This window comes from Halichoerus grypus, chromosome 3, assembly GCF_964656455.1.
Source record: "Halichoerus grypus chromosome 3, mHalGry1.hap1.1, whole genome shotgun sequence".
Taxonomy (NCBI): domain Eukaryota; kingdom Metazoa; phylum Chordata; class Mammalia; order Carnivora; family Phocidae; genus Halichoerus; species Halichoerus grypus.
In genome coordinates, this window is record NC_135714.1 from 24303224 (window position 1) to 24312709 (window position 9486).

Below are 9486 nucleotides of genomic sequence, written 5' to 3' on the forward strand. Positions count from 1 at the left end.
AATTTCTGATTTTGTTGGAACTATGTTATAGAAAGTAGTCAAATAACATGGTGGGGACAAAAAAAAATCCTTATATTGAGATGAGAGAAAATAATTGAAATTGCCTGGGAGGGATTTCAGCCATATTGGTATTGCATTTAATGGTAGCATTAGGTAGCTCCAGTAACTGTGTAGGCATTTTTTTTCAGTGGAAGGGCAAGTTGTTCTGAGTCTGGTGAATTTGCTTGTAAGTTTCCAGTTTATGGGATAGAAAAAACAAATAGATGGCTGGAACAGCATTGCTGCCATTCAAGAGAGTAAAGGGTCAATACTCATCAATACAGGGGTGATTTGCCAGGAATTTTGAATGTTCTGAGGGGACCTTTATAATTCCTCTATAAATCCGTACCAAACAAATCTATACTATTTTTCCGCAAGACCTGTGGTAGGTTCCCACAATGCTTTTAAATGTCAATTTGGCATTGGGAACTGCTGTTTCACAGCAGAAATTGAAAGTGGCCATCATAGTTATGTTGAGAAAAGTAATAATTTGCAATTCAAAGGAAGCTTAGACTTAAAAAAAATAAGTGACTTTCTCATGAGGTTTTAATTCAGATATCATTATCAAGGAGAATAGAATACATGTTGCAATAGAATTCAACAGCTTTCTCACTGAGCACTGCTTTCAAGTTTTCTAGCAAATTGATATAGTCATTATTCTATCAAAATAAACATTCATTGACTAATTATACAGTTCAGGACATCGCCCTGAGCTACTTTGCATAGTGTAAAGTTTCCTTCTTTGATGTCTCAAAAAAATTTGCTTTGTTTCAGACCTTCTGTGCTTATGCCAGGGAACCACTAACTTTGGCTCTGGCAAAACATGATAAATTACAGCTGGTAAAAGGCATAAACAAAAATGTATCTTGGATACTCTCTAATGCCTTTGTGACATTAGAAGCATCACTGTTATTACTATGTTTCTTGTGTTAGTTTCTCAGAAATATGAACCTATCTGGAGTCCCAAATATCATTGCCATAAATGATAGTTAATGGAGGAGTTGCATCCTAATTTTGGCATCACATAGGAGACTGATCTACTTCTAAGGAAACATTTATGGATAATTAATTTCATGATATTCATTTCATTTAGAACTTACTCATGCTATAATGATCAATATCTAGAAAACAATAAAATCCCCTTCAGAGAAAATACATACAGACACAAGCATATGTATTTATAAACAAACATATTTGTTTATTTTCTTTATGTATGCATATTTCTTTTTTTTATTAAAGATTTTTATTTATTAGACAGAGAGAGTGAGAAAGCACAAGCAGGGGGAAGCCATAGAAGGAGAGGGAGAAGCAGGCTTCCCACTGAGCAAGGAGCCTGATGCAGGGCTCGATCCCAGGACGCTGGGATCATGACCTGAGCTGAAGGCAGACGCTTAACCGACTGAGCCACCCAGGCGACCCTGCATATTTCTTTATAAATAAAATGAGCTCTCAGTGTATCAATGGATTTAATTCCGATTTTAGCACATTTAGATTCAATAAAATATTGCTGTGAGGGCTAAACAAATATTTTTAATAATTCATTTGGAGAAGATTGGTATTTATTTGTACATAAAATATTTGTAAACATAAAAAGAAACACACAAAACCAATGTCATTTGTTGAGTGTTTTTCAGGAGAATTTAAAAAATAATTTTATAATGGTGCCATTTGTTAGTGTTACCCAGTGGTAAAGTAAATTAATTCAATGTTTTGATCAAATATTTGTTTATAAATATATGGGTTGAATAGTCTATATGATACCTTACTTATGGTAATGGATTTTTCATACCACATTATTTTCTTTGGATGATATTCAGAGCATTTTAGTTAACTCTTATTTTTAATTTTAACAGCCATTTTGTAGGAAATATTTTCTTCCTTTAAAGTCAATTATGAATCCTTCCACTATGTGAACTATAAGTCAAGTTAAAACACAGAAGCACACCGCCCCACAAGTGAAATGATTCAGTTCAATCCCTTAATAGCTCAATTTGCTCTACACACAGCATCTGGAAAAGTGTTTCGATGTATCAAGATGTCTATGCCCCCATATCCCTTTTGCTAGCTGGAACTTTTTGGCTCTTGGATGAACATGGAAAGACTATAAGAAAAATGCCTTGAGGACAAGAACTAATTGATACACCCACACACACAAAAATAGTAGACAAGAAGTTGTGACTACATTAACTGGAGGCTACATAGAAAAGGCTTACAGAAGAGATTCTCAACAATGGAGATTAAGCCATCTTCTGAGAGAGCAGGAGAAAAGAGGAGGCCTGAAGAATGACAGTGAAAGACAAACACATTTGGTGCCAAAGAGAAAGCCAGAGAACAAGCCTCATTCACTTACCATTTTCTGGCGTCAGGCTCTTCTTCCCATGACGAACACATAAGTTCTGTTATCACCCCACGGTAAGACGTGAATAAAGACTTCCTCCAAACCCCAACTTACGTAAGTTTAGCTTAATTGGATTTCTATTTCCAATAGCCAAAACTTTTAAACCTGGTATGGAAAAAAAAAAAAAAAAGTGATAGTGTTTAATATAAATTCAGGTCTTATTGTAATCAGGTCATTTTGTTGAAAAGTGTTTGGCTTAAAATATATACATAATGTAAAGGGAAAAAATATACTTTCACAAATAAGGAGGAATTGATTTGATAATTCTCTGGATACTTGAATTATCCATAGCAAACCCTTCTACTTTAATGTCATTTGTTGAGTGATGATTCTATTTTCAAACAGTAAACAATTTTGACAATACTATCTATGGTGGAATGTTGAAATGAATCAATAATTTTCATAGAAAAAAATCTCATTGTTAGCAAAACAAGCCTATTAAACCTAAGGTTATTTCCTATTGCTTTCAACTTTTGAAAAATGCTAACACTGCCAGATAGACCTTCTTGTAAAATTGGAAACAGACTGGTTATAGATATATAGGCCAGTGATACTGTGTCAGCACTTTCTAAATCTGTATTGGTGCTTTCATCCCAAGTATAATCAAGGCCAATCCTGTGCCAGCCAACACATCTCGGAAATGTTGTACAAAAAACTTATGGGTATATCTATAATGATTTGCCCGTGCCCTTTACAGTACAAAGAATCCCTTAGGAAGCAAAATGTACAGTAGCCTCAGTGAGAACATATAGGATTATTTAATCCAAGGTACTCATTTAAAAAGTACAATTCTAGATTGAAAATACAGATAGAAGAAAGCATTCTTCTAGTTGTATATTAATTAGTTTATTTTTGCAGTCATAAGAAAAATATATCTAACAAGTGCTTATTCTAAATTATCCTCAAAAACGAATTCTATCATTGAAGCTTTCCAATCTAGTAGGGAAAAAAAACCCTTATGAATACATAAATAATTATAATTTATTTTAGAAATTTTAAATTACCTAAGAGAGGTACAGTAAAATAAATAATTGTGTTGCTCTGGGTTGTATTGTGGTAACAAAATACTTAAAATCTCAGTTATGTAAAACAACAAAGGCTCCCATGGTCTCTGAAGGACAGTTAGGAGCTCTCCTATTTTTATTTCAACTCCAAGACCCAGGCTGACAGAATAGCTATTCCTAGACCATTTGCCTATCACAACAGAAGAAAAATAAAACTATGAACCTGGTACTTATTGAACTGGTACTAAATGATCTGACCCAGAAGAGACACAATTCTCTTTTGTGGATATGGCCCACAAATAGTCACAGAGATCCTCCCAACAATAGGAAAAGCAGAACAGAACATTCAGGCTTCCATGGGCCCAGACAGCAAGTAGAATTAACTCAGCAGTAATACAACTATAAGGAGTTGCATTTGATTTGATCTTCAAAGGTGAACAAGAATTGGACATGTGGAGTTTGAGGAAAGGTTTTCCCAAACAATTGGCACATCATGAATCTAAATACAAAATGGGCATATTGTGTACAGAGAAGGAATACAAGGAGTGTCACTCAACCAGGTATGTGCCTGATGTCAAAGAAAAACTGCACTGGACACTTGTTAAAGGTATGAATGAAGATTTTATTCAGAGTACCACAGTCGGAGAAAAAGACACCACTACACCCTGAGTATAGCTCAACTAAGAAAAGGTGACTAAGGGAAAACATAGAGGAAACAAAAGACTCTATAGGAAAAATGGAAAAGTGCAGAAGAGCAACAAGTGGGAAATTAGTGAAAATGATTTGGTATTGTGGGTTGGGACAATGTGCGTTTTGTGGTTTGGCAGCATTGCGTTTTTTTAAGCAAAACACAACATTGGGGCTAGGGTCATCTTTAGGGACAAAGACTAGTACACCTGGTAGCCAGTCTAAATTTTGTGAAGGGGTTCCTCAGTCATGTAATCAGTTAAGCATCCGACTCTTGGTTTTGGCTTAGGTCGTGAGCTCAGAATTGTGAGATTGAGGCCCCCATTGGGCTCCACACTGAGTGCAGAGTCTGCTTGAAATTCTCTCTCTCCCTCTCCCTCTACCCCTCCCTCCACTCCCATACTCATGTGTGCTCTCTCTCTCAAATAAATAAATAAATCTTAAAAAATATAAATTTGGTGAAGTCTCTTAGCTCATTTGTTCAAATGCTCTGTGCCATGAGGGAGTTCACTTTGATAAAACCGAAAGACTGAAAAATGGTAGGAATCAGATCATAAAGTAATTGTGCCTAGTTCCTACATCCAGACTTTTATAAAATTTTGGGAGTGGAAGACTCATATGATCTGAATTTGGATTTGAGAAGGTGGATATGGAGACTGTAGTATGATGAGTTACAAGGGAAACACAACTAGGAGAATGGCCAATTTGAATCTTGGTGAAAAAATTATGTGAGAGATTATTAGGAGTGAATGGGATATTGTCTAGAGAAACTCACCACTCACTGCTTTCCTTTGCAATCACACAACTCTTCTGACATCAGACATGTGGGTTTTACCCCATCCCAATCAATTCTCTATCGCTAGCTAGACATTCTACAATTCAATTCAGTTCTGGCACTAATCAGAGTTAGCACAGACCCCATAGGTTAAGAGCTCAATCCCACAAGACTACCTCCCACTCTAGATGTCAACCACAAGTAGTAGGTCCTCACATTACCCATAAGTTCTGTTTGACATGACTACAAATCACGGGTTCCCACACATCCCCCCCCCCCACCACCAGGTTCAAAAATTTGCAAGAGTAGCTCATTGAACCCAGGAAAAATAGTTTACTTACCTTTGAAAATTTATCATAGACACCATGTTCCTGTCCCCGGTCACCTTTGCCAAGAGCAAGTCAAAATCAATTCTGGTGAAAATGCTGAGCCAAGCTGGGACAGGTTACTCCTTCAACACTAAGAGAAGCCAACTCTGGGGAAACTGACTCTCTTGCATTATGATCCATTGTGAAAACAAAAGTCCTCTTTGTGGAACAGAAGAAAATATGTTCCCTCTAAACAATGGATTGAAAACGAATTTGATTTATAAATGAGAATACTGAGGGTGGGATACTGATTCAGAAATTCTGCAGCATGTAATAAAAGAAGAGGAAATGGCATAGAATCACTGCCTCCTGTGATTTGAAGGCCATTGTGAAGAAAAACAATGTACTGAAAGAAAGTTCTTCATATTAGGACATATATCATTGCATCACATTTATTTATCTTTCTGGATATTTTATAGCCCTTAATAAAAAATATTGAAATAAAAAAAAGAAAATTTATCATATAGGCTATTTTAAAGGATACAAACGAATAGCCAGATAAAGAGATACATAGGGTGAGGTCTGGAAGGGTCCCAAGTGCAAGAGTTTCTGTCCCCACGGATTTGGAGCGTGCCACTCTCCAGGCATGCTGAAGTATTCACTAACCTGGAAGCTCTCCAAACCCCATTATTCATGGATTTTAATGGAAGTTTCACTGAGTAGATATGATCAATTATTGACTCCTTTTCCAATCCCTCTCTCTTCTTTTGAGGATGGGAGCTAGGGTTGATAGTCTAGGCTTCTAATCATGGTTTGGTCTTTCTAGTGATTAACTCCCATCCCAGAGCCCATCAAGAGCCTCCTCATTAGAACAAAGATGCTCTTATCACCTAAAGAAATTTAGGAGCTTGGGGTGCCTGGGTGGCTCAGTCAGTTAAGCATCTGCCTTCAGCTCAGATCATGATCCCAGGGTCCTGGGATCGAGCCCTGCGTTGGGCTCCCTGTTCAGCAGGGAGCCTGCCTCTTTCTCTGTCCCTCACTCTGCTGCTGCTCTCTCTCTCAAATAAATAAATAAAATCTTAAAAAAAAAAAAAAAAAAGAAACTTAGGAGCTTTGTGTCAGGAACCAGCGTAAAAGAGCAAATATTAGGAGAAACTGGAGTATATAATATATTTTTTCTTATTTTTTTCAAAGGTAAAAACTGAGATATAATAAATATGATTATGATTTTGGAAACAAGGGGAAGGGGAAAAATAAAGAAGGACTCAAAGTTTTTCAGCCTGCATAATTGCTAGAAATGATTGTGATATCATGATGAGAAATAAGGAAAAGAGTAAGAGGATCTAGTGTGAAAATAATTTCCATGTTTTTAATTAATTCTAAACTCTCTGCTTCCCTGGTTTGTTTATGATCAGAGTTACCCCTTTCCATTGTCTTGCTCTGTGTGGTATCATAGGGGAACTTATTCTTCAGCCAATAAGAGTCCCTATCTTCAGGTTTACAGGCACTGTCTCCAGCTTTACCTACTCTGTGGTTGTAGCTGCCCCTGGATAGACCTGTGGGCTTCCAGCATTGGGTGGATGCCCCTATCTCCTGGGCTCTGGTAACATGGCTTCCTCCCTTTGTCTCTCCTGCCTCATGGTTAGAGTGTGCAGATGTGTAATCAGCAAATCACCTCATTGTCCCTTACTGGCTTTTCAGCTCTCTCATGAGCTATGTGAAAAATTTACTGTGTTAATTCCCTTAGTTTGAAACAACAGACTGGTTTCTGTTTTCCTGGTTGGACTTTGACTGAAACATATAAAAACAAAATTATAGGAGATATAGACATACCAGTGGTTCCTAATTTATGTGTGAGTGTGTGTGTGTGTGTGTGTGTGTGTGTGTGTGTGTGTGGCAGGGGTGGGAGAGGAAGTGGGTAGAGATCTCTGATCTATTTTGGAATCTGAAGACAGCTCTTGACCTTTCCATCAGCTGTACCTATATGTGTACACACACACACACACACACACACACACACACACACACAGATAGATTGGCGGACCTATACTCCCAACACTTTTCAATATAAGTATAAGGCCTCACTAAGGCATGATCTGTGGACCTCTACTTAACAATGTTTGTTTCCTTCACGTTTTTCTTCATTCCTTTTTATACTACTGCTGAGGATTTGGGTTCTATGTTGAGGAAATATTTCCACCAGTTTAATCTCCATTTAGGAGTCATGAATACCCATGAAGATGCAAATTATGGCTTAAATATATTATATATTATTTAATTTTATGGGCTTTCTGGTCAGTGTGAATATTGTGAAATCTATCAAAGTTTGAATTATTTTGTAGATCCTTTACCGAAGTCAATGTGTTAATAGGAATTTTGTCATGGTTTCATTAAATAAACTGAATACAAAGCAATCTGGCTTTCATCTCAGTTGGTAAAAGTTGGAGCATAATTAAAGGCAACTAGGGGCACCAATCTATATGTTACAGTTTTTTTTTTTTTTTTTGCTTCCTATAGCAAAACAAGATTTTATTTAGCTTCGTGCAGTCAATAAAAAGAAAGGTACAATGGATCTGAACTATTGTGTTTTGACCAGAAACATGGTTTCTGGAAAACTTTGACCTGGCTCTTGGCTAATACTTCAAAATAAGGGATTATAGAGAGTGCTATTTCCTACCAGGAACATTTTGAGCTCTTCTTGCTTTCTATCTTCTTGCTTTTTGCACACACCGTTTCCCATGGCACACGTGATATTTTTTCTGGGACAAAGGTCTGATGATAGTGTCTTGTAAATGTTTACCCAACACAGCATTAGCTCAAAATTGTCTTCAGTACATTCACTGATTTGATCAAGCTATTTCCCTTCATTCTGATTGACTTACTCTCTGCATGTTTGTCCAGATCATCTTAACCTTAAAATTAGGTCTGTGATTTCAACATTCAGAAATGGAGGGCATGAAACAACACGGATGGAGCTAGAGGGTATAATGCTAAGCGAAATAAGTCAAAGAGAAACATCATATGATTCACTCATATATGGAATTTAAGAAAAAAAACGAACCAGCAAAGGGAAAAAATGAGAGAGATAAATCAAGAAATAGACTCTTAAAAAATAGAAACAGCTCTTAACTACAGAGAACAAATTGATGGTTACCAGAGGGGAGGTGAGTAGGGGGATGGGTTAAATAGGTGATGGGGATTAAGGAGTACACTTGTGATGAGCACAGGGTGATATATGGAAGTGTTTAATTATTATATTGTACACCTGAAATTAATATAACACTGTATATCATCTAAGTGGAATTAAAATAAAAAAAAAGAGAAACGAAGGATATACTTACCATTGAGTGAGCCATTGATTTAGCAAATTCTAATGCATTAGCTATTGGTTCTATCATTGTCCTTCAGGGCAGATGAGGAAATTCCTGAACATTTAATTTTTTATTGGCAATACATTTGTGTCACCATTGGTTTAATCACATAACACTACTTATTGTTTATTCAAGATGTACCAACATTGTATATGGCATTGCTGTATGCACTATAGTTATATAAAATGAATAAGTGGGGCACCTGGGTGGCTCAGTTGTTAAGCGTCTGCCTTCGGCTCAGGTCATGATCCCAGAGTCCTGGGATTGAGCCCCACATCGGGCTACCTGATCAACGGGAAGCCTGCTTCTTCCTCTCTCACTCCCCCTGCTTGTGTTCCCTCCCTCACTGTGTCTCTCTCTGTCAAATAAATAAATAAAATCTTAAAAAAAAAAAAAAAAAGAAAAAAGAAAATGAATAAGTGTGTTTTATTTTAAGGAGTTAACAATTGCATGTTAACAGTTTTACTTCTAAGGTATATTTCTCTCTCAATGGCCTTGAATTTCTATATGAATGTTGCCTATTTGTGATTCTTGGAGTCAACTCAACATGAAGAACAAATGTAATTCTAAATAAATACTCATATATACAGAAACATACTTTTTAAAAATTTTATTTATTGATTGATCTATTTATTGTTTATTTGAGAGAGAGAGAGAGAGCAAGCGAGCAGGGGGAGGGGTAGAGGGAGAGGGACAGAGAGAATCTCAAGCAGATTCCACACTGAGAGTGGAGCCCGATGCAGGACTCTATCTCATGACACTGAGATCATGACCTGAGCTGAAATCAAGAGTCAGATGCTTAACAGACTGAGCCACCCAGGAACCCACTTTTTTTTTTTTTTTAATCAAGAAATCATTCTATCACTGTCTTACATGTTTATGTAATCAGACTAACCTCACAGGG

The 9486-nt window shown here is 36.7% G+C and overlaps 1 pseudogene; it reads left to right on the plus strand.

Annotated features, from left to right (window-relative positions):
* The first annotated feature begins 5268 nt into the window (after positions 1–5268).
* LOC118522722 (large ribosomal subunit protein bL33m pseudogene) lies at positions 5269–5712 on the plus strand (annotated as a pseudogene).
* Positions 5713–9486: the final 3774 nt, after the last annotated feature.